The sequence below is a fragment of the Dipodomys spectabilis genome, unplaced genomic scaffold (genome assembly GCF_019054845.1).
Source record: "Dipodomys spectabilis isolate Male_0828 unplaced genomic scaffold, ASM1905484v1 ptg000004l, whole genome shotgun sequence".
Taxonomy (NCBI): Eukaryota; Metazoa; Chordata; class Mammalia; order Rodentia; family Heteromyidae; genus Dipodomys; species Dipodomys spectabilis.
The window spans coordinates 5280422-5306961 of record NW_024870681.1 but is presented as its reverse complement, the minus strand read 5'-3'; the positions used below and the strand labels follow the sequence as shown (position 1 = coordinate 5306961).

Here is a 26540-nt window from a genome sequence, read left to right as displayed (position 1 = left end):
GCATGGATAGATACATGGATGGATGAATGAGTGGATGATCACATGACAGAAGGAAAGCCTGAGCAAGTCCATTAAGTCTACTGATGAGCAGTTCTGACACTTAAAAACATCATTGCTGCTGCCCTCCATTGCCTTTCTCTACACAGACTCAGCTCATTAACTCAGGATTTCAATGAATGCTGGTAAAATGACTCAGAAGAATGATCCTATGTCATGAAAGTGGTAATCCTTTCAGTCAAACACATATATCCACAAGTTCCCGAAAGCAACTCACCTTCATCCATCTGTCCATCTATGCATTTTTGCTGTGTTCATTCGCGTTTTCATTCATTCATTTGCCCACTCATCCATATCTGTATGTGTTTATCACTACATATCCATCCATCCATCTGTCCGTCCATCCATCCATCTACATACCCCACAGCACCCCCTCCCATCCAGAGTTTTCTAAAAAGGAGCTTCTCAGCCACCTGACTCTATTGTCACAGCATCGAGCACAATGCCAGTAGATAGTAGATGCTCAGTGAGTCAAGAGGTTTCTTGAAGTTCCCTGGATAGGACAACCCAACAAACTATATACAACTAATAGCATCCCACCCCCATTCTTTTTGAAGGCCCTGTTAGAAAGAAAAAGTGAGTCAACTAGTCTATAACCTGACCTTCAAGGGAAGAGAACATCAATCAAACCCCAATCAAGTTTCAGAGAAATAAATTTTATGAAATGACCCTGCCATCTGCTTTCATGATATAAATCAAGCTCCCATTGGCTTCATCATGCCTACAGGCTGATGGCCACATTCCTTAACAAATATGCAGAATCTCCCCCTCAGAAGCTTCTCAAATAACCACTCATTTATTGATCTTTTAGTGGTGAAAAGGAAACACACAGGGATGTTGCAATGAATATGATACATTCCCTCCCCTCAAGGAGCATGTTATCTATTTAAGGAAGCAGATATTCACACATGTAGCATAGTGTATATTTTATGAATGCCTATAAGCATACTAAAAACTAGAAGGCAGACACACCCACAAAGCCTTGTGTAGTTACAGACAGGGAGGGGATTTGTGTTTACCTCTACCTTGGGCCCAAAGAGGGTGTGGTTTCACATTCCATGTGCTTTGGGAGTCTTCAGTGGAAATTTTCCAGGCTAGTGAGAGGCACGAGGGCCCTTTCTTGGTATGTCTTAGTTTAGGCCTTTGGTTGCAACTTATAGAGGTTAAGTGAACAGGCAATTCAATATACAGAGACTCATGCTATGCCAACTAAGAGGTTGGCTGCACAAGTCCAAGGAGAGGTGCTATAAAAATGCTTTGTGAGGTACAAAGTGCTGGGGAAAGGCAAGGACTTATTACAGAAGGTGTTTGGTAGCTGAGTGGTGGTGATTGATTGGCCAATTTGGCACAACCCTGTGGGATCAGCCTTCACAACAACTCCCTGAAGGAAGGCATGCTAATAGAATGCCCTCCAAAGCAAGTTCTTCATTTGAGGGCTCCCCAGGTACCAATTGAACTGTTTCTTGAACTGTGAAAGGATTGATGGGGGCAATGGGGATGGAGTTAGTCAGATTGACTTGTGACAACAGGGTGATGCTCACCCACAGCCTTTGAACAGTCATCAAAAATGAGAATGAAATGGCTTGGCGATTAACCAAATGAACTAATCGAAGGACATGGTGAAAAATCAAAGCATACATCAATCCTAGCCTAAGAATGTTCTGTTTGTGCAGCTCTGGGCTACATAGATAGGGGGAGACAGAAGTAGGAGTGGGGGAAAACCTCAAGGATCCTTTCTTCAGGGAGTCTGAGATTTGTTATGGTCTGAAAACATGATTGTTAAGTGCTATATCCAAACCCAGTCTCCACCCCCTAAAGTCTCTCTTCCACCTGTTCCCATCTCAATCTATCCTGCTCTGCCCCTTCTTATGGCCAGTCTATACATAAGCTCATTGCTCTCCTTCCTCAGTGATCACCACCCTACATGGAGTGTTGTTTCCACCATCCCAAAGTCAGTTTAACCTTTTTAAAATGCAAATAAAATCATAGAATCCTCGACTCTTGCATTGTCTCCATCCCCAGCCTTCCTCCATGCTTAGAACAAACCCAAATTCTTTGCAGTGGTCCACAAAGACTATCAGGCTCTGTGCAATTTTACCCAGCTCTGACCAACATGTGGCCATCATTCTCACCTCCACCACTATATCCTAGCTATACCTCCTTTCTCCCTTCATGCACTTTTTTCTTCTCATCCAGGTGTTTGACTTTTCCATTCCTTCTGCCAAGAACACTCTTCTTCCAAACCCCCACAAGTCATTCCTGTGAAGGAATGGCCCACCCATTCAGATCTGCGCTAAGAGACACCTTACCCTCCCAATGGCCTCAAGGAATTAGTCACCACTCCAGCCCAGGCATGCGACTTTCTCCCTATTCTACCTCTCTCTGCTAATAATAGCATAGTGCACATAGTAGGCACTAAATACATACATTTTTTGGGGCCTGAACTCTGGGCCTGGGCGCTGTCCCTCAGCTCTTCAGCTCAAGGCTAGCGTTCTACCCCTTGAGCCACAGTGCCATTTCCGGCTTTCTTTTTTTTGCTTATGTGGTGCTGAGGAATCGAACCCAGGGCCTCATGCATGCAAGGCAAGCGCTCTACCACTGAGCCACCTTCCCAGCCCATACATTTTTTTAGTCAATGAATGTAAGAAAAAGAGACCAGAAAAGGAATGAACATATACAGGTTGAAAATCATGGAGCTGCCCAGGGTTGAGGCAGGAACATGAACCTGATGTGTATGCACCAGGTACAGAAAAAAAAGGGCACTGAAGGTGAGGGAATAGCATGAACCAAGGCACAAAGAGCAAGGCCCCTATAGGGAAGAATTCTTCACAGCACTGGGATGTACTATGCAAACCACAAGAGTCTGCATGTCAGGCTAGGAAGTCGGACTCCAGAGGCAAGGGGACAGCATCTGCAATCACTAGTGATTATTGCCAGGAGTGGTGAAGTGGAACCTGGTGGCAGAGGTGACAGAGGCGAGGGCTCTGAGATCCCCAGAGGCTGCAGAGGGTTTGCAGAACTTCCTGTTATCTGCTCAGCTGTAATGACGCATGTGACACAGCACGATGCCCCAGCCGCCCCATACTTTTTTTGTTTTATACTTGTCCCTCAGTTGGCAAGTAACTTTTTTCAGTGTCCTTCATTCAAATTCCTCAGAGGGGGGAAAGGAAAATTGGGCTGACTCATTTTTTTTTAATCTGTCAAGATCGGTTGCATTTTGGTAGACATCTGGCCGCACAGATGTTTCTCTCTGAGGTCGTGTTCCCGCCTGTTTCAATCAGCTCAGGCTTGATCAGAAAGGAGTTCCCAGCATGGACTGTGTGCTCTTCCTCTAATGGAGAAGCAACAATTCTTTCACACTCAAGGCTGTTGAACCCAGCTTATCTGTATGGCCACCACAAGAGTCCTAAAATTAAAAACAAAAGTCAGCGGTCCCCATGCTGGCAAGTGCTTGTCCTTGGCTAGGTAGAGCTCCCCCCACACACACCTCTTCCCCCATCTGTCCTCTCCTTCAAGTTCCTCTTTTCGTATAATCCTGCAAGCAGAGGGAGGGGTCAGGGAGGCTGAGGGAGGCACTGGGGACGTGAAGATTGAAGGAAGGAGGCTTCCATGTGTCTAGAGCATGATGCCAGCCAGTAAGGATGCTTCCAGAGACAAGAGGAGAAAGCCCCATGCTAAGGGGATTATATAGGAAGGCATCCCAGGACGTTCAGAGTTAAGGTGACCCTCCCACCCCACCAGGGGTATGATAGTAAGCCCTATGCCAGGGCAGGCCCAGCCTCTCATCCTCTTCCCATTCAGGAAGCAGGAATTCAGTGTTGGGTTCATCTCCAGGATGCTCTCAAGCTGTCTACAGTAGTCTTGGGTGTCACATATAGATGGTCCAGCAGTTAGGGGAGGAAGAGGAGATCTATCCCTAAGATGCTCTCAGAAGGAAGGATAGATTTTCTAGAAGCTTCCTCGCAATGACCAGAAATCTCCATCTCCCTTTTCAGAATGATGGCATTTACCCTTAGAGCAATCCAGGACAGGGGTGGAGGTTGGGGGGTGGGGGTGGGGCAACCCCTTCTCAGATACCTGAGCCAACTCTGGGTTCTGTTGGTGAGAAAGATAAGTATGAACATGGAGGCTATCCAGGCCAACTTGAAGTATCTGCTGCACCTTGAGGACCATTCCAGAAACAAAGATAACCAAGACACAAAGAAAGATGTGGAGACAGGAAGGTTGGAGATAGTACCAAGCCCAGGCCATGCATCCACGTGGAGGCAGAAGTTTGCCCTCTTGAAGTCATTCTAGAAGATATCAGATGAGTCCTTGCTCAGATGTACATCCTCCCAGAACCTCAACTTGCCCACCTGTAAAATAGTAATTAGATTCTGTAATCGGACTCATTGCCTTGAAGCCTAAACCAGGCAAGGGGGGTATCTAGAAGAAGTTCTCAGTAGTGTGATGGTTCATATGGAGATGTGAGTTACTACGAATAGAGACAGAGAGGTCCTGCAGGACCTTGGGAGTGAAGGGCAGGCCAAGGATACAAGCTTGACAGAGCTTATTGACGCCTAAAGGTGCAAAAGGCAGGCTCTGCCTTTCACACTGCTCCTCAGGGATGTGAATGCCCTCTGTGACTTCTGTGTATTCCTGTTTGCAGATATGCCCCAAGTAACAAGGATAGTTAACTCAGGAGACCCAAGCAGAGTTTTCTACCTTATATGACTTCATAGTGACCCAGAGACTCAACTGGTGTGTCTGGCAAAGATCCTACTCTCTAGGATTTGAGGGCTTGATACCTTTAAATCAGCACTCTTGGAGATGATTAGGAAGGCCAGCTTCCACTCAAACCATAGCAAGCTACCCAGTGGATTAATGAAGCAAGACAGGACTCTGTGCAGAAACTTCTGCTGTTTTTCAATTTTGAGGCTTTCTTGAAGAAAAATATTCAGTTAATTGAATTGTTGACGTAGAGATGGAGATGCAGGCTTTAAAATGAAAGTAAAGGGCTGATGGGGACAAGCCAGTTTGTCTGCCTGTCTCAGAGCTATTCACCTTTATTCTATTCTGCTCAGCTCAACAAGGCTGCGCAGTGAAGTCCACTTGGGGTGTCCTCTTTAGAGAGACTGGAGCAGCTCCTCCACCCCCAGGGAAACTATGACCTCCTGCAGGGAGCTGGAGACCCTTGTCTATGACTGGACTTTAGCCATCTACTCTTTTAGAGGAAAGTACAGTGCTGGGTTTGTGCTCTGTATGTTCAGCTGCTAAGTGGGAGTGAGCTCTCCAAATGGTCACAATAGAAAGAAGCCTTGGGTTCTTGCTAGTTGAATCATCCAAAAACCAAGACAGATGTTAAGGAATCTGGAGCCTGGGTTTGAGGCACTGCCCATCCCATTTACCACACATAATCTCTGATGTTGTACCACTTGTTACCAACCAATTAACACAGATCTCAACGTTACCAGTTGCTAGTGTTACCTGCTCAGCCCTGGGTTCTTTTTTTCAATCACAGAGGAGAAAATTAGTCTGCCCCTGTGAGGATTTACTAGGTCCCAGTCCCCAACAAAGTGAGACAAGACACAGGATAGGATGTCTGGGCAGTTCTGGTGGAAGCAAGAAAGCTCCTAATAGTCTGAGGTGTTCACTATAACCACCACAGGAAATCAGAGTTCAATCATCTGTGCACGCTGAGGTCACTGAACCCTCCCAGGGCTGGAGAATGCTTGTCTGCAGGCCATGTAAAGCCCCTGATACCAGTTGGTACAGGGACAGGATGAGGCAGACACATAGGCTTCTTGCATGCTTTATTGATATTTATTTATTTTTTATTTACTTTTGTGTAAGTAAAATTTATTTACTTTTTTTTTTTGGTCGGTCGTGGGCCTGAACTCTGGGCCTGGGCGTTGTCCCTCAGCTCTTCAGCTCAAGGCTAGCACTCTACCACTTGAGCCACAGTGCCACTTCCAGCTTTTTCACCTTATGTGGTGCTGAGGAATCAAACCCAGGGCCTCATGCATACAAAGCAAGCCCACTGAGCCACCTTCCCAGTCCCTTTATTTACTTTTTGTGCAAGTAAAAACTGGGGTTTGAGCTCATGGCCTGAGCACTGTCCCCTATCTTTTTCACTCAAGGCTGGTGCTCTACCACTTGAGTCTTTCCTCTACTTCTGGCGTTTTGGTGATTAATTGAAGTTAAGAGTATCATGAGCTTTCCTGCTGGCCTGGCTTTGAACCATGATCTTCAGATTCTTAGCCTCCTGAGTAGCCAGGAGTACAGGCATGAGCCACCAATGCTCAGCTGGCTATTACATGTTTTTTATTTGCTGCTCGCTGCCATCCGTCTATATTGATCATTTTGTATGGCGTGAACTCAATGTTATAAATATCAAAATGGCCCTCAGCAGAAAAAAAAAAAACCCAAAAGATTCTTCACCCATGCACTATGGCTTTAGTAGGACTACACTAGCTTTGTATCAAAGATAGAAAATAGTGGTTGGGAAATCAGGCCTTTCTTCTTCTGTCTACTCTCAGAGCCTCAATTTCCTCATATTCGATATGGTAAGACTGAAGGTGTCTAAGGTCATTTCCAGTCTGGGCCTCCTGCCAGTTCTTTGAATGAGCAGTGGCTACAGATTTGGTTCCAGCTGGTGAGACCCGCCTGGACCCATGTAGTCCACAGAGGTATAAAGCAGGGAGAAGAGGGAAGGACCTTCAAGGCTCAATGAGAAATTCTTCCTTCCCTGCAAATAGGGGCTGGATTGGGTCTCCTGGAGGGATGGGGAGAGACATAAAATACATGTTACAGATGTATGAAATGTATGTGAGAATCAAAAGGAGCCAGGATGGGGTAGGACAACTCTAGATCGAATTCCCAGATCAGCTGCACATTTGTCCTGTGAGTGATGGTCTCAGCTTCATCTACCAACAGACGAAAGTCATTTCTAGGGTCAGCAGGCCACGGGATAGTTTGATTAGACAAAAATATAAAGTACTTGGTCCTGTACAAATACTAAGGAAAATGTCATTCCCTTCTCTTGTGCTAACTGAAGCGATACTATCTCCCAGGTTCACAGAAGGCCTGAGTTTCTGAGAAGCAGCAAAATCTTGTTATCTCAAGAGCAAACACTTTTGGGATGAAGCCTTCTAGGTATGATGGGGCAGCTGGCTGGGGACTTGCAGTTCCATTTGGTCCCAGAATAATCTCCCTGCAACAGCAACTCCTGGGGCCTGCTGGCATGAGCCAATGCACCACTTGGGGGTTCCTGTGAAGCCGCTGGACCGGCCATAGAAGGGGAGCTAAGTGCAAAGCAGTTCAGAAAATAAATAAAGGGTAGCACTGGGACTCAGTTTCTCCTCTGCTCTCAGTGGAGAATCTAAATGCTATTAGAAGTACCTACCCAAGCACCTACCCAGACCCCTGCTCTTTCTGCTTTTGGGTCTGTGTGGAGTAGTTGGTACTACCTCACCCAGAAATCACCTCATATGACAGTTCATTCACCTGGAGAACAGGTGTTAAAGGGGCCCATTTCAATGGACATCCCTCAAGTTCACAGATGCCAGCTCTGTCCAGGAAGTTCCTCTTTCACAGTGGTTTCAGGCAAAACCAGTTCTGGTACACAAGCACGTGGCTTGCCTCTCTGGTGGTGGCTCTTGAGAACAAAAGATTTCAGTTCATACGGAAGGTGGCAATGGCCTCCAGCAGCCCTAGGCAGTGGTCTATCTGTCTGCCTCTTCCCAGGCTGCAAAAGACAGCTATGATTGTGGATGATAAAAGCAACTTGAGAGAACTCTCTGGAGCTCTTGTACCTGTTCCGCCATTCAACAAGCAAGTATTCCTAAGCAAGGAGTGGATACTAGAACTGTAGCAGGCACCAGAAAGTGTCAGATTAAACCAGATGCAATCAAGGAGGTTTAGTTCTATGGGGAAAGATAACAAAGGCACAGAAGAAGAAGAAGAAGAAGAAGAAGAAGAAGAAGAAGAAGAAGAAGAAGAAGAAGAGGAGGAGGAGGAGGAGGAGGAGGAGGAGGAGGAGGAGGAGGAGGAGGAGGAGGAGGAGGAGGAGGAGGAGGAGGAGGAGGAGGAGGAGGAGGAGGAGGAGGAGGAGGAGGAGGAGGAGGAGGAGGAGGAGGAGGAGGAGGAGGAGGAGGAGGAAGACGACGACGGAGGAAGAATAGGAGGAGGAGGAGGAAGAGGAGGAGGAGGAAGAAGAAGAAGAAACTGTTATTAGAGCAGGTCAAGTTTGGGAGTATAGAGAAAGATGAGAAGGACATGTGGTCCAGGCTGGTTTGAAAGAGTTTCTCAAAGGAAGTAAAATTTTTTTTTGATACAAAGTGTATTTATTTTAAAAAATACAAAACATACAACAAATCTGCCTTTGTTGATGGCCTTTCCCTACTCTCTTTCATTGGAGTGGGCTGTCCCTTCCCTTCAAGCCCTAGCCAGCCATACAGAAGACCCCTTCAAAAGGAAGTGGAGCAAGGCAGTGTTGAATGCCTGTTTTGGAAGACTCCTTCATACCCACTCCCCATGCCCAGGAAGGACATTGTCTCAGTCATTCCAAGTCTTGCCTGCAGTGCTGGAGAAGACCTTCTAGAGGAAGAAACAGAATAGTCTAAATATACTACCAGGGAGGGGGGTGGTGGACAGCGGGGCTCTGGGCAGCACCCATGTGGACGCATCTTTCTATCTCTCCATTTCCACTCCCGGGTGCATATCCAGTGGAGCTGGGGTGCTGCCAGAGCCGTGGAGAGCATCCTAGCTTCCCTGTAGCCTGGGTTTTGACTGCCATTCCTGCTCCTGATGGGGTTGGGACGAGGGGACTCCAGTCCTGGTGGTTGGGGCCTCTACCTTTCCACTCACACTATCTCCTAGGAAGTGGAATCTAGAAGGTGGCCCTGATTGTCCTGAGAGTAACAGTTACTCTGATTTTCCTAAGGGCACAAAAACAACAACTCTCCCATTATTCTGAACTGATTACTACCTTAAGATCAAACTGGAGAGTTTTATAAAGGAGGCACAAACTTCCCAGAGGAGTCTCGCAAATGTGGATAGCTAAACCCAATCCAAGCCTTTAAGATCTCACCAGAAAGATGCTTGTGCACACAGCCCTGTCAATAACGGAACCAAGGCAGGCATCTATTTTTAAAATTATCTGTTCTTCTGGGAATAACCCCAAAAGGACATTGGTCATTGATTGCTAGGAAACCAGCAGTCCCTGCTGGGCTTTCTGCTCCCTGCCACATCCGAACGTGTTTTCTCCAGATTCCTGCCTGCTTTCAACTCAACACATGCAGCCAAACTCACGCCAGCATGTGTTTGAGCTCACCTCCGCTGTACCTTCTAAATAACAGCACCAGTGTAGAAGAAAATGGACGAAATTCTACAAAATCGTAGTGATCCAAATGAGGCAGTGAGCGGAGGAGTCCTGGGTTCCAGTGTTTTGTTTCTGTTTAGTCTTCCCAATTTCCAGTTGACCGCTCCAGAAAATGGTTTACCTTGCTGAGAAGGACCCTGGGCAAATGTAAGGTAGACAATCCTTGCCACGGGCAGAAATGGTCTTTATAAATGCTGCATAGTACGGAAAGGAAGTGAGCGAAGAAAGCATCTTTAAGAGTTATAGATTCCCAGAGGGAGGGGGAAGGGGGTAGGGGAGGAGGGGAAACAAAGGAGGAGGCAACAATGCTCGATAAGAAATGTACTCGTTACCTTGCCCATGTAATTGTAACTCCTCTGTATGGTATTTTCACTCAAAAAAAGTTATAGATTCCCTGCCGGACCAAACTTTTCTCTTTAACGGATGCTTGGAAGGCAAATTTGTCAGCCAAGCACACACAGTTGGGTATTATGTTTGTTCTCTCAAGATTCCAGGGTAGAGGCAGAATTGGCTTCAGCCATGATAGAGATGCATAGATGCATAAATTCTAGTGTTAGAATTTGTGGTAAAGAAATGGAAGGATTCTTAACTGCAAGGTGAGCCTAACTAGCATGCCCATTTCTAAACCCATTTCTGTGACCCTCTCTCTAGTTTATATCATGATATCCAATATTCCATGATCCAGAAAACCTAAGTCTGAAAATTCAGACTTCCCAGAGATATTCACCTACTGTACACAAAAGCAACCAGGACAGAATGGCAAGTATGACGCTGGACAGTCCTTACTGTGAGCTTTGGAATTAGACAAATCTGGGTCCGGATTGAAAGTCTGTGGGGTACTACTTTTGTGACTCCAGCCAGATATGTCGGCTTATTTAAGCCCCAGTGTCTTCATTTCAGAAGCCAGAATGATAGAACCTAACTTCTGGAGTTATTATGAAGGGACCACGTGCAAACTCATAGAAACCTTCAGGCATCATGGCCTCACCTGGATGACACTCAAGAAATGAGGATTTCTAACTTTTTCCAATTTCCTCATCACTCTCCTTGTTTCTTTCCCCAGAAGAATTTGCTAGGGCACAGGTAAAAATAGGTGCCGGAAGACTCCTGACCTCATCTGAGCTCTTCTTTCCAGAGTAGGATCCCAGGAATTTTTTTTAAATTAACCTCCAAAAACATTTTCAATAACTGGCTTACATCTTGACATCCTTTCCCTGGATATCACAAGATACTGCTTTTCTTTATTTAATCAAGTCATGAGTCCGTTGGGGGACCCTACTTGTTTCCTACGCAATAGTTCCCTTAGTCACTTGCTGGCCAGGAGGGGGGTTGGTCACCTAGGTGATTTCCCTCTCTTTGATTTGAGTAAGGCTTTGACAACACACAAATGGCATGCCTCCTATTGATCTGTTTTCTCTTGGGGTTTCTGTGACAAACTGGCCTATTTTTAGCAGATTGATGACTCCCTCTGCCTCTGTCCATCTGTCTGTCTGTAAGCAAAGGCAACCCAGATTCATGAAAACTTTCCTTGCCTGGCTCAGACAGGTCTATCCATCTTAAAATCTTCATGCTGAGCAAATGGTCCAAGATCTTCAGTAATTGAAAAGAAAAAAAAGCAGTTCAGTCCTATGATCTTCAATTGTCATATTTTTGTTTCTGGGCGAGAAGGCTTTGACGCATTTGTAGTCAGCATCCTGGGTTGGAATTTTCGTGAGTAATTCACTATTCCCCATGCTATCTTATGCTTTCCATCCCTTGCTCATGTTGTTTGAGCTATCAGAAATGTCACTTCTTGTTAATTCATTTACTCAAAAATATCTACTATGTACTTACTATAGGGAAGGTACCTTTCTGCATGTTAAGAATTCACTAATGGGTAAAAACAGATATGGCCCTGTAAGTGTGTCTTAAAAGTAATGGAAACTCACTGAGTCACTGTAGGATCTGATTGTCTGGGTCTGATTAGATGGAAAAGGTCATTCTGGTTATGGAGGAGAGACTAGATTGAAGAAAGCAGATATGACTGTGGATATTCCTGCTTTTGACCATAATGTAGAAACTGGCACAAAAACTGTAAAACCAGACTGTCTGTCTGTTTGTCTGTCTGTCTGTCTATCTATCTATCTATCTATCTATACTATTCTATGGCATGGCATGGGCAATGACCAACATTAAACCATCAAAATAATGAAGCAAGGGCTTATCTTCTTCCAGTACTCCATCTAGGAGCAATGTTATAACTGCAATGTAAAAGTAGAGTCCAAAGGTAATGTGACATTCTCATTCATCTGAAGAAGAAGGCATCAGGTATTTGGGACTACTGACGGTTAGTGGAATCTGTAAAAAAAAAAGGCCATCACAGGCAAGACCCATGAAGTGGGGCTGTCCAGAAGCTGTGTACTATGAAGTCTGGCTGCACGTTCATATGGAAAGAGTAGCCACACCTCCAAGAGGAGCTGATATGAGGCTGGGAATGGAAATATCACAAGGAAATCAGTGTTCAGAGATACTATGTAAGGGCTAACCACCTTCTTTCCTCAATTTCAACACTTCTACCATCACTCAAGGAGAATTTATTTACTTCTTGTTATTCTAGTAACCCTCTGTTCAGACTCTTGGTACAGTTCTAACATTGTCTCTTTTGATAATTTACTTAACCTTCCTAAACCATGAGCTCACCTAAGGCAGTGCCTGTGCTATACTCATCTTCATAGCACATATTTAGTTTGTGTTAGACTTCCTTTGTCTGAGGAAAAAAAAACAGTTGAAAAGCAGAAATACATATTATTGCTCATGGCTTCAGGGCTTTCACTGAGTGGTCAGTTGGCTCCAGTAGCTTCTGGCCTGAGGTGAGGCAGAACATCATAGTGGGGAGGGCTTGATGGGGTAGAGCTGTTCACCTCATGGCAGCCAGGAAGTAGAAAAAAAGAGAAACAGGAAGAGGTAGGGACAAAATAAGCTTTAACCCCTTCCCCCTAGTGACCAACTTCCTCCAACCAGGATCCACTTCCCATTACCTGCAACCACTGCTGTCAAGTTCTTAGTCCACTAACAGATTGAATCCGTTGATGAAACTAGAACCCTCAACATCTAATCACCTCTCAGTGATTAGCCTTTTCACCATGTTAGCCTTTGATGGAACATCCCATAGCCAAACCATAGCAGGGTGTTAATAATGGATACTGAACAAATGAAGGGGCACATGAGCATATTAAAATAATCCTTCATATAATTTCATTGCCCAAGGATTGTGACTGGGTAACCATTTCTGAGATGTATGGCAGAGATTTTTAGAGCCAGACAGACCTGAAACCAAAGTGTTGACTTTCCATTTGCTCCTGGCTATTGGATAAGTGACTTCACATTTGTAAAACAGAAAGGTGGGGGAAAAATGACCACTCCATAGCAAATGAATTTATTCCTGGAAAGTGGTCATCCTAGTAACTGTCTCGCCAGAGTTCTCAGTAAATATTAGCTGATGGGATGATGATGATGAATAGGGTAATGCTGCAGTGACAGCTGCCCAGCAGTGGTTTTTGCACAAAACAGCAGGCAGGGCTAATTGCAGGAAGGCCCTTCTCCATTCTTCCTCCACCAGTGGTGTTATGAGGACATGAGAACATCACTCACAGACCAAAACACGCTCTATTGCCTACCAGCATTGCTCAGGCATGCTTTGGAGAATAATTTAGAGGAATATGAGAATTAGAAATATGTGTAGAGGAAGAGCTTCTTTTTCCTTTAGATCATTAAAAAAAAAATTGGAAGAAAAATGGTCAGTGCTCACTGGCTTCCATGTAAATACTAATACAAACTCAACAGAGGTTTTCCCCTGAAACTGATTATAAGCCAGCATCTTAGTGCTGTGCCCTACCTCTACTAAACTTGTCTGCTTACTGTGAATACAGAATTTCAGGTTGGTAGACTATATTCAATTGTGTTTCACATAAGTTGGAAATTTTGCCAGAATAGCCAGAAGAGGGCTCTGCTTCATTTTCTGCTCTAAAATGTATTTAAGCTTTACATAAATAATGACATGGCCACTGGTCCATGGGTATTAGAAGGCTATATGACAGGAAGTAAATTTAACATTACACTGGTCCTCAGATCTTCCCAGGGTCCTTCAGATTGCCACACCCTGACAGTAATGCCAAATGCTAGAAGATCCTCCTAAATGTTTCCTGACACTTGGCTCTTCCAGAAGCTTCTGCTATTAATACTGCTTATTATGAAATTATCTCTCTCTCTCTCAGTCTGTGGTGGGGACCTTGAACTCTGGGTCTGGGCTCTGTCCCTGAGCTTTTCAGCTCAAGGCCAGTACTCTACCAACTTGAGCCACAGCACCACTTCTGGTTTTCTGGTAGTGAATTTGAGATAAGAATCTCACAGACTTTCATGCCTGGGCTGGTTTTAAATGGTGATCCTCAGAACTCAGCCTCCTGAGTAGCTGATATTACAGGTGTGAGCCACTGGTGCCCGGTGAAAACTTCTCTTTAATAGTGTCCCCACTTCTCATGATTCTGCTTGAAGTTCAAGGTGAGTGGATAGTCTGAGAGCTCTAATACCACAGAGCATCCTTGGCCCCTTAGCCTGTGGCTATGACCTTGGTACTCTGTTGTTAAGTTTGTCTACCTCCTGATAAAAAGTCTGGGAAATCTAGGGTCCCACATGACTGATTATCTCACTGCAGAACTGGGCAACTATCATCCTTCAGATACGTAAATGGTGTTTTTTGGTGTTGTATTTTTTCCCAAGGAGATGTTTTGGTTCTGTCACCAACAGCTTCTAGCCAGTCTCATGAATAATAAGATCCCTAAAAACAATACTTTCATCTGAGCTGATTCTTGCCCTGCTCTGGACAGTACTAGAGTCAACCCAGCCTCACTATCCTCTCTGTCCCTCCGATAGTTGGGTAAACCTGACCAAACCCCCAAATAAAAGTCTTTGGGAGACATTATTTGTCCCATGATCCCTGTGGAATCTTGAGAGCTGACACCCTTCTGGATTTGCATTCTCTGTTCTGTTGTTCATGGCTGAAGTTTAATTTCTGTTCCATGCTAATCTAAGCATAGTTCATTCCCCTCAGAGGTTAACACCAGTGCCATTGGGACCAAGGATGTTATGGGGTTTAGAAAGATGCTAAAAGTTTGAGCTATAACATTTTGTACATCTTGGCTCCCCCACCCCATTACTTTCCCATCACCTCTCATTTCTCCTCTTATTCTCTCTCCATCTAGAATAATAAGAAAAGTTTCACCTTCCCTCTCTGAGAATATTTTCCTTAATATACATTGTCCTGGGCAGTGTAATTTCCATCTCCTAAATCTCTCTTGAGAGCAGGACTATTTGTTTAGAATATAACATGAAAATAGGACCATTTATTATGGTACCTTCCAAACAAATAGCCCTGTTCTTAAGAGGAATTTTGGTGTCAGCTGTCAACATAATGATGTATATTTCTATTATTTTATCAGGATTTGGACTGCTCTCTCCAAAATGTAGAACAGGTACCTTCTAGGCCCATTTATCTAAGTAAGAGCAAACTTAAAACGTAAGCAGGGTAAGCTCCAGGTATAATGAAAGGAACTGTCAGTCAGATATTGAAGCACGGGTCTATTACCCCAAGGTTGCAACTTCCTGCAATATTGGAGCTCACATGAAACACAATGCAGATGTGAAGAGGGTCTATATGCATTTGAGGCATAGATATCAGAGCCAGACAGATCTGAATCTGATCTTTGAATCTGCCTCCTATTGCTCATTGGAGAAATGGAGATAATAATAGATTATCTTCTAGTCATTGACAATATAGATAACCTCCTCTCTGACCCTGGCACTCCCAGACACCTGGGTGGCTCCTTCCCTTGTATTCATAATCTAGTATGATGTTAGTGTATTTCAGACATTTGTCAGTCTCAAAAGTCTCCAGTGAAAGTCTCTTTTAGTAAGGCAGGGTGTGAAGCATTCATTACTTGGCTTTACCTTCCCTGAGCTCGTTTCTGGCCAGCCTGAGGCAGAGGCTACGGCTGGGGTCAGCTTGGGGCTCCTCCCTCTGCATCAGCCAGGTTGGCTATTCCTCCATTCCCATTGTCATCAGCTCCTTCTACATAAAGCACAGGAGACAGACGATCACACAGATCTAAGTGTCCTTGCTATGGACATTTAGAGGAGTTTGGTCATACACAAAACCAGTTGGCAGTCTTTGAATAGGCAACCACCATCCATTTTTTTTGTCTTTGCATGTGTGCTTTCCTCTTCTGCCAAGCCTTTACTTTCCCTTAAATCTGTCTTATCTGTAAGGCAAAAGTAGTTATTTATTTTATAATACCTAGGCTCCTATAATCACACTCTTCAAATGAGCCCACCAAATGCTTATACACATTGCATGATGCTCACACATGTGCGCATACACATACACATACACACACACATGAATCATCCTAATCTCTAATCTCATTACTATTTTTCCCCTTTTAAACTTCAAATTCACTTAGTTTTGGAAACTGCATATATATATTATATATAATATATATTAATTCCAACCCAGCTAAATAGCACTGCCTCTACCTAAAGCTACTTCTAATCCCACTTACAGGGAACTCTCCATGGTGGTTGAAAACCTAGCTTGCACTTTAAGAAGAGTTTTCTTAGGCATTCCCTCATTGTGTCTTCACGGCCAATGTAAGTCATTCTCCTCTTACAGCCTGCCACATAGCCACCCAATGTATCTACTACTGGGCAATTCCAGTGCTCCCAGATGCTCAAATTGCACCTGGTGAAAGAACTCAATTGTAGCCAGGAGAGAGAGAAAAGAGAGGGGGGACAGAGAGAGAGAGACACTCAGGTGGATCCTCCTTGTTTTCTTCCAAATCAATAAGAGCTCTTTCATGAGTTCTTCTACTCTTCAGAGTGCTTCACATGCCACTCATTGAAGCTTCACAAGTACGCGTGAGAGAGGAGAGTATTTTATCTCTCTTAGCCTAAGTTTCTCCACCCACCATAATAGGCATGGTGTTTTGAGGACTAATATCTCCAACTTGACAACGTTGTGAGAATGAACTGAAATTTACACGCAGAGGTGAGCATGTGGAAAGAACTTGGGAAAGGTGAGCCTGTATCCCAGGAGCCTTTCCCCCCCCCCCCCCCCAAGAAAGCTTTATCAAGTCTGAGGAGGATAAGAGCCGTCAATCAGAGTTTCCTGCCTCTTTCTGCAAGCCTCACATGGTAGGGGTAGGGTTCGGCCTCTCCTTTCAATGTGACGTCTGTTGCCTTGGAGCTTCTGAAGGCTCTGAGACAGGAAGATGTTCGTTGACATAATGATAATCGTTATGGGAACCAATGGAACTGCTTTATGAGCTTTGTAATAATAATCAGTGAAGTTGTATTATGTATGACTTATCTTAGAGCCCCAAATAAGCTGTATTTAATTACCACCTGCTATTCATCAGCTCAGTGCTGTCTCAGCTCACCCCTCAGCAATATCTATACTGCACCCAGAGAAGACCCTTACTCTTGGGGTCATCTGCAGTGCTTCCCTGGCAGGGCTCCATTCCCCCCTGGCTCCTGTTACTCTGGGGTAGGGGACAAGGATGCCAAACTCTAAGACTCTATTTGTCTTAAACAGTCACAAGTCTCCAAGCAAGACACTTGCATGGCCCTGATGCTCAGAGACTTCCTCGTTCTCAAGGCAGTGAGCAGAGCCCCAAGGCTGTGGAGGTAGAAGGGGCAACTGCCTACGCTGCTCCCACCATTGCTGGGGCAGTGTGAGGGATTCCCCAACACTGCCTAGAGCTGTCTCTGCAGTCACAAGCCAAGACCCCTGGAATACTACCACCCATCTAGCTTCCTGCTTGGCTAAGAACTCATATGGAACTTGGGGCACATGAACAGCTATAAAATTTGTGCCTGAAAAAAAAAACTGAACAAATCAATTACAGGTGGATGTTTGGCTGAAATACTATTGGAGAGATGGATAAGAGGAAAGGGAGGTAGAGGGGCTAAATGAACGAGCACTTTGGACACATTGCATCATTCCTACTTGTTACAGTATTCTGAGTCAAGCGCCATCCTTCCTCTTACTCAAAGGGAAGCTGAAGGTCAGGTGAGCAATGTGAGCCGGACTGGGACAAAGTCATATAATATCAAACCCAGGTGGTTCCCCTTACATTCTGCTACTTGTCATTTCGTGGTTACAGGAAAGAAAAACCAGTGCAGAACTCTGGGTTCCTGAGGGGAGATGGCATTAGACCCTTCCCCCCACCCCCATCTCAGACTCATCCAGTTGGTCCTAAACTTCCCTTCCCAGCTGGCCAGGCCAGCTCTGCCTGGTAGGAGGCAGATCTTACCAATTCTCTATAATAATAGGCTCTGGAAATTGGGTTACAAGGAAAACCATCTCTCATTTCCTCTGGTAAGTGGAAAGCTATTCAACAGAGGCCCCTTCTCTTTCAGGGCCCCTCCAGATTTGTTAACTCTCTGAAAACATTGCTTATAAAATAGCACTTGAAACCAGGCAGCTACCAGGAAGCAGTGGGGGTTGGGATTTTTTTTTTTGTTTAATGTGGTCCACGCTGCTGACCCATCCTGGCTGTCTGTAGAACCTTGTGCTCAGGCCCTCAATTATCTGGTCTCTCAATCTTCTTCCATTGGCAGCAGCGCATCTGATTTCTCAGACAGGCCCCGAGCTCCTTGGTGATAACCTTTATTTTCTGGGCCCAGCTGGGTAGCAGCAGAATGTGGCTGGTGGTGGGAGGGAGATGGAGAGGAGGCGAGCAATGGTTGTCTTCTTTGAACTCATGAAGGTTGGCCGTGAGTCTGTTCCAAGCTCCAGCTAGGGAGGCATCCACTGGGCCCTAACCCTCGGACGGGCGTGGGTCCTCGGCATCTCCTGCCGGGTCTGCCCTCGCTTGGAGACCCGTTCACCTCCCCGAAAGTCAGGGAGAGACCTGTTAGGTCTGCTTTATGGCCTTAGTCTCAGACCTTCCCAAGGGACATGGGACGGAGTGACATTGTGCACTCAGCTTGTAGCTCCACTGATGAGCTTCCCACCGCCCTACTGGTTGTCTTCTTTGTAGCGGAGGTTGGAGCCCTGGGGGGTTTTGTACTCTGTAAAACAGGAAAACCACTTGCACCAAAAGGTACTGATGGCTCTGACCTCAGACCAAGAGCCTGAATAGCCCCTAGACCAAGTTCTGAAGGAGACACACTGAAATATTTTTTGGTGGGGAGTCTGGGAGACCAGAAAGAGAAGGTCTATAATCTAATTGCTCTCCAGGAAAAGAACAATTGTTTTTTTAGATAGATTCCCATCCATGTTGTACACATATGTTTAGGAACTGGTCCTAGGGTTTGGAGAAGAGAGTCTTAGCAGTCAATTCACTGGCCAATGATTGAACCTTTGGTTTTAGGTGTGAATTAATGAAAGAAGCAGTTTTCAGGGTTGGAGCATTTCTGCCCATGAAGATACACCTTCCCTGAGTTCCCATTGGCTCTGCGGCTCTTCTAACAGCATCGTGACCTCTAGCTGCAGGCTCTGCCAGCCTTACTTTCCCGTAGCTACCACCAGAAACTTTCTGGAACGCAAGCCTGTGGTGATGCTCTCCTCCTGCTCATCCATGTTCCTTAGATAATATTTTGCAGAGATAGACCAGCCTACACATGCATAAAGTCGTGAAGAGATACTGACCGAATACCCACAGCCATTTTCTGTTTATTTGTTTGTTTTGTGTTGTTCTTTTTTTTTTTGGAAGCAGTGGTCTTCCATACGATGGTTGTCTTTGTGTTTTCTTGGTATTGAAATTCTCTGCCCTGAGCTTAAGATAAATGCAGCTATTGTTTCTTTAGCCAGGCTTGAAAATATCTAGGAAAAAATAATTCAATCCATTGGACAGAATGAAGCCCAAATTCCCTAGCCTTGTATTAAATCCAAGCAAGCTTTAATCTATGTCTATTTTTCTTGTCTCACTGTAATTCAAAAGTTAGCATATGAAACACAGACCTTCACTCAGGCCATCTCCCCTCCTCTCCACCAATGCTATCCATTCATTTCTCTTTTACCTTTGACTTATCTTCAACATAGCTATACTGGCCTATTGAACTCCTAATCATCCCGCAACGTCCACTGCAAATGTACCTCCTCCAGAAACTCTCAACCTTACCCAGCAGTTTTGGTTCTTCCACTCTGGGTTCACAGCTGCTTGCTAATATTTTCCCCTACACTCAACCCCACCAAATGATGAGACTGAGATGAGAGAAGATTCAATTGCTTCTTTCTCTAAACAAAGAAACCAGCAGGTAATTAAATCCAGGCCTCTGGCTTTGGACACTCTACCAAAACACAACAGAGGTTGAAGCAGTGGCTGCCTATCTCAAAATGTAAGCAATAGTTATCCCAATGTATCCCAGTGATGCCCCTAAATATCACTGAGGCATCCACTATGATCAGTGTCACAAGTATTGTCTCTGCTTCCCATGGCATCTGCATTCCAGTAAATCCCCAGAAGACAGTGCAGGGCAGACCATAGCAATGACTAGGGTTGCAAACGTGGAAAGCAAGGAGTACCATACGTATTACCTGAAGACAATATTGCCCAATTCTTTCAGAATCTGAACTTCTCAATAAACTATTTCTGTACAAAGCAGGTAAAGCCATACTTCATTATGAGCTGGAACTCTGGCCCGGAGCCACTATGTGGAACTCTGCTGGGCTGTAATAGATGCCCTGGAGGATCTGATTTATTTAAGCCTTCACCTCTGTGTCTGAAATTTGAATTTTGATTCTGCTTTGGATTAGGAGTTGCATCAAGATTTTTTTTTAAGCTGAAAACAGCACGAGAAAGAATCTGGCCAAATGTTTGTGTGAAGTTGGTCTAGTCTCTGCATCAGGAATGCCACGGTCCCTTAGTTTAGCTGCTCCATGAAGGGGAGATAACCAGATAGGGCAAATGTGACCAAATGTAATGGAGAAAAGAGGTGGGAAATTATGTTGGACAAGGATGGCCATTTCCTTTGGGAAGATGTAGAACCTGCTCTCTCATTGGTTGCATTTCACAGACATTCCTGGAGGAAGTAAGGATAGAACGGTGGGTTCAAGACTCAGGATGGTGCTATCATAGTGCCCAAAGCTTTTCCTAAAACTCTTGGCAGGTCTTCCCACCATGGTCCAGGCTAATTTGCAAGGCGAAGAGAGGATTGTGGTCCCACTAGAACCCTGTGAAACAGAAAACAAAGGATTAAAGGAGGAGATGAGTTTTGAGATGATCCCTTATCATAAGCTAGAAGAGGGGATGTGGAATGAAGTCCTGCTGATGCTTGGAGACTCAGGAAGTACAGATCTGGATGGACCCCAGCCCACAAACATTTCCTGAAAGTCAACCATACGTGAGGCTTTACTGAGCATCAGGATGGGGTGGAGGAGGACCCCAAAACTGTTTTGGCAGCTTCTGGGCCTCTCTTAGGTTTCTGTGAGATCACAGAATCCTTAATTACTAGAGCTGGAAAGACCCACTAAGATCTTGTTCCCCAGGGGCTGGGGTTCCCATAGCAAGGAGATAGCCACACTTCCAGATTTCATAGAGCTAGGGAAACACACATAAAACATGTGAACAAATAAGTACCTCAGAGAATTCCATCATGTTGCATCTGTGAATCAAATAAAAGTATTGTGATATGATAAAGAACAAGGGTTGCTACACTAGATTAGGTGGCTAGAGAAGGCTCCAAAGAAGGCACTCAAGCTAAGATGTGAATGATACATAGGAGGACCCTCTGTCTGAAGCTTGAAAGAGGTTCTGGGTTGGAGAAAATGACATGTGTTAAAGGGATTGTGGTAGCTAGAAGACTCGATGTATTTAAGGTACAGCAAGAAGGTCAGAGTGGTGGGAATGGAATGGGCAAAGTAGAAAAGCCCTTCTTCAAAGGGCAAATTTCTGAAATTTCCTAGTAAGTGTAGCTTGCGCAGTTACACACAGAAGAAATAGAACACGTTGAGAGACACCTCCCAAATATTATAGACACCCTGTCCATTGCTTTCTCCCACCACATGGCACGCCCCATGTTCAACGACTCCTTGTTCTTTTCCCTCCAACTTCAGCACCCTTTTTCTAGAACTGCAGAATGAAATGGTGGGACCTTGCTTCTAATTAAACATTGGAGCCGAGCAGTGAGAGACGTGCTAGTGCACGGAACGCTGTCTCCCAAGTATATCGTTAGCCCTTAAATGGGAATGAAACGTGATAATTAGGTACCAATTAATGTGCATTTCAACAAACTATATTTTAATTATTCTGTCATAGGTTGTCTGCCTGTGAAATATTCCATGTTAATTAAATCCTTTTATTAATCTGACGAAAGCGTCTCTTTTCCTTGATGTGCTGGAGAAAAAGGGAACGACGGCAGACTTATAGCTTGTGTAATTTGAGTTAATGGCATGGATTCCGCTTGGCGCTTTCAGATGCCTATTGAACTAGTGATCTCTTAATGCTGCTGAGATGCTTTTTATATATAATTATTGCACAATTGCTCTGTGATGTCTGAGACACGGTGTTCTGACGGCTTTCTGACAGGACATTCTTCAGGAACTTTGCTGGGGAAATCTTGACCTGCATCTGGTGCCTAGCTGTGAGTTTCTGAAGCATCCGATGGCACAAATGTTTGCCTTAACATCTGCCATCCATACTCCACAGCTTACGCTACCCTCTTCCTCACACTTCTCCCCTAGGGCTTTGATTGCCAGCACAGAGCACCTACTCTGTGCTAGGAATGAGGACTAAGGAGCCTGGTACAGGGTGGGTGAGGCCCTGATCAAGCATTCTGTGTCCTACAGAAAGGAAGCATTTGTACTCAGTCAGGAGGATCATGGGCAGAAGCTGTCCAGGGTGATAACCAACAGAAATTAATTAAGACAAAGAGGATGAGCTTCCTTAACTATGGAGAGACCAGATCTCTCATTACCAAGGGTTTGGGAGCTTGAGGCTGCTGCAGGAGGAGTAACTCACTGAAATTAATGGCAGGAAGCAAGAGGGTGTGGAGGAGACAAGGTGTGATTGCTTACCTGGGGAGGGTATAGAACAGCTGGAAGTGAACCTCATGCAGGCTAGCTGCTTCCCTGAGATGTGTACATTATATGGGAGAAGAGAAAGAAATTTGTCAAGCTGGGTCTTTACCATAAAACATGAACCGGTGTTCTGGGAGGAAGTGAGCTCAACAGCATTGCTGTCTTATTGAGGACTTGGATAATCACATAGTGGTTTTCCCAGGATTATTTTGTTCTCTAGAAAAGGTTCTACCAGATATCTGGAGTCTCCTATTGGTTCAGCACCTTCAAATCACAGAGGTTATATACCAAGTGACAGAGCCAAAGCTTGACTCAGTATTGCCCACTGCCACTGCTGGGGCTGTTTTAATCATAGTCATCTGTCTCCAAAATGGTAGCAAGAGCTAACTGTACAATTGAATTTCATTCCTGAAATAGGCCTGGGAACCTTCCTTTTTTCCATTTCACAGGAAAAGTCAGACAATCAAAAGCATAGAAGGTGCTGAGAAAATATGAAGCAAGGAATTGGATCAGTGAGCAAAGACTATTTCATAGAACCAGGTGCTGGTAGCTCAGACCTGTAATCCTAGCTACTCCTGAGGCTGAGGTCTAAGGATCCCAGTTCAAAACCAGCCCAGGCAGAAAAGTCTGTGACACTCTTATCTCCAGTTAATTAGCAAATAGCCAGTAGTGGAGATGTGGCTCAAGTAGTAGAGCATTAACTTGAGCAAAAAAGTCACTCAAGAGCTTGAATCCCTGAGTTCAAGCCCCAATACTGGCAAAAAATAAGGGGAAAGAAAATTCCATTAAGGTTTATGACAATTAAGAACAATAGGGTGAATATATTTGTGTATCTCTGTGTGTGTATATGTATTATGGAATATAATATATTCATATGCTTGTACATGTGTGTTTTAGGTATATAAGTATATGCATGAATATATACTGAGCCTTTATAAGCTATTTAGAAAGAAGAGAAAAATGTCACCCATAAATGCACGATGGTAACGTGGCCAGAATGGGCATTAGGTTTCACCTGTATGGATAGTCTTCCATAAAACTTAGGAAGATAAGGATTTCTAAAAAAAATGTAAGATCCAAGAATGGAAAATTCCCAAGGGGCAAGTCCAGGTCTTTGGAGAAGATCAAATAATTGGATGTACCTGGAGTGGGACATGGTGAACAGTAATGCCAGAATGATAAATAGGACCCAGAAGATAGAAGAAATTGAACACCAGGCTAAGGAGTTTGTACTTTATCTTTCAAATAATAGGGATCTGAGAAATAGTTTTGAGAAGAAGAATGACATGTTCAGATTTGTGTAGCAGAAAGATTACTCTGGGGGTAACGAATAGGACAAACTGAAGGAGATGAAATTTCTAGAAGATACGCAGATAAGCGAGGAGATTATTTGTGTGTGTGTGAGAGAGAGAGACAGAGAAAAGGAGGAGAGAGAAAGATATACAGAGAAAGAGGAGAGACAGAGAGTGACAGAGTGACAAAAAGACAAAAGAGACAGAGTGAAAGAATTGGGCCTTCTTTGTTGTTGTTGTGTTATCTTTTTTCTTGTTTGTTCATTTATTTGTGCTTGGGAAGGGCACAGAAATTGAGGGACAAGGGTGAACAAAGGCAGCAGTAGTACTCACTAGACACTATGTGGAAAATAAACTGTACAACTTGTGAGTGAGGATGAGAGGGAAAAACTGAGAGAGAGAGAAAGAGAGAGAGAGAGCAAGAGAAGGGGTGATATTGTCCAAAAAGAAATGTGCTAGATTATGTAGTTGTTGTAACCCTTCTGTACATTACCTTTATAATAACAAAAAATATAACAACCCAAAAAGAGATATGGGTAAGAGAGGAAGAACTCTTGCGATTGGAGGTGCTTATAGAGAAAGGGGGATGCTAAACAGAAAACTGATGTTTCTATTGTCTGTGTCAGTGAAATGAATGGTAGAAGGTCTTTTAAAAAACTGAGCATACTAGAAGCCCATGTTTGGGGGTAAAACGTGCCACTTTTTATTAATTATAAGATGCAGATTTTTTTTCTGTCCAGTTGCAATGTTGCTAGCTAGTGTCAGGCTGTCTCCCACAAATGAAGATGTCTTTCTGTCACAGTCAGGCAGCAAGTTAAGAGAAAGTCATCACAAGCAGAAGTGTGGATGGACCTGGTATGGTGGTATGCCATTCATGCCAAGAAAACCTCAGTTGACTTAGCATTTCCCTGATATGTAGAAGCAACAGCTACTGAATGGGCACCTGACAACACAACAAATGTCTTTGTAAAGTCTCAGAGTCTGGTTGTAGCTCATTCATTCCACTAAGTAGGGATGCCACCAGGGGCCTCCAACATACATTTGCTATTTGAACAGAAATTTCCTAACTTTGGGGGTCATATAATCCAACTGATGAGGAGGTTGGTGTCAAATGCAAGCAGAGTTGAATAAGAAATCCCTCAGCTTTGTTTCTTGCTTGAAGGATGATCCTAGAGACAGTCACAAAACACACGTTTTTGGCAGTATTGGGGTTTGAATTCCAGGCCTCATCCTTGCTGAGCTAGTATTCTACAACTTGAGCCACATCCTACCTCTGACTCAGTTTCTTTGCTAGTTAGGGTCTCATTTACTGTCTGAGCATGTGATCGGGCTGTGATCCACTCTTTTGAGGGTTTCTCTGGTTGCTGTGATCACAAGCATACAACACCACATTCAGCTTCCCTCCATGAAGATGCAGTGTCTTCAAAGCCTATTTTCCCCCAAAGGGTAGCTTGAAACAGCAATCCTTCCACCTCAGCTTCCCAAGTAGCTAGGATTACAGGCATGAGCCACTGACACCCAAACCAAAGCACACTTTTAAAAACACTGCAGCTATCAGTGGTTGAACACAGGGAGAGATTTCATAGGTAAAATACCTGATCATGGATGAATCCAAAACAAGAAGATAGGCAGGGATCCTACAGAGGGAGAGAGACTAGGTGTAACCTCACTATTTCTTCACTTTTCAGTTTCTATTTTATGTATGTCAAAAATGATACATAGGCTATTTTAGTCTGTATAAAAATGTTTTTTTTTCTTCTGAGTAATAAGAAAGCATTATGTCATTGTTTGTCAGGGTTTTTTTTTTCTTGCTTAATGGCATGCAAAACCATATTGCATCTTAAAATGAATGGCATCTTAGAGCCAATGAAATGTGGCATTTGTTCATTATTCTCAACCTCCCAGCTCAGAGAGACTCAGAATGAAAAAGGTGCTGACCCTCAACAGTTTTAAACATAGCTGAAAAACATCTTTCAGGCAATGCTGATGAGAACCCACAAGGATACAGGACGTTTGGAAAATGGGTTTTAAGTGGGTTCTTACCCAGTTAAACGGACACTTAACCCAAAGCTCTGGAATTGCCACTCTTGAAGATTGATCCAATCCAAATAAAGGGAAATCTGTCTGATGTAAAGACTTGTACATAATATGTTTACCACCGCCACTTCTAATAGCTACACTCTGGAAATAATACAAGTGTTCATCAGCTGTGAGAGGTGAATGGAGTGTGGTATATTCCCACAATGGGCTCCTGCTCAGCTACAAGAGAGGCACAGACTAATGACACTGGTGACAGCAGCAATGAACTGCAAGGCATTCTGATAAATGAAAGAAGTCACACACAAAAGATGACAAACGACATGATTGCACTTAGACGGCACTTGGAAGAAGCAAAACCAGAGGCTCAGGAAACAAATTGGTGGCTCCCAAGGTTGGGCTTGGGATTGAGAGAAGCAGGCTGGCCACCAACCACTATGAGAGAATGTCTAGGATCACAGAACGTTTCTCTACGTTGATGACACTGTACAGTCCTCAAAACCATGTTCCACTGTCCTCTTAAGAAGTGTACATTTTATTGTATAGAAATTATACCTGATATTTGTTCTGTGTGTGCCAGTCTTGGGGCTTGAACACAGGGCCTGGGCATCGTTCCCAAACTTTATTGCCAAAGACTAGCACTCTACCACCTGAGCCACAGGCAGCTCTACTTGCAGCTTTTTTTTTGGTGGCTAAGTGAAAATAAGAATCTCATGAACTTTTCTAACTGGGCTGGCTT

General features: G+C 44.2%; 1 protein-coding gene across 1 annotated transcript in view; it reads left to right on the top strand.

Moving 5' to 3' along the window:
• The window catches only part of Asic2 (acid sensing ion channel subunit 2), a 1002658-nt gene that overhangs the window by 505508 nt on the left and 470610 nt on the right, over nt 1-26540 (top strand). The gene's annotated exons all lie outside the window — the stretch shown is intronic.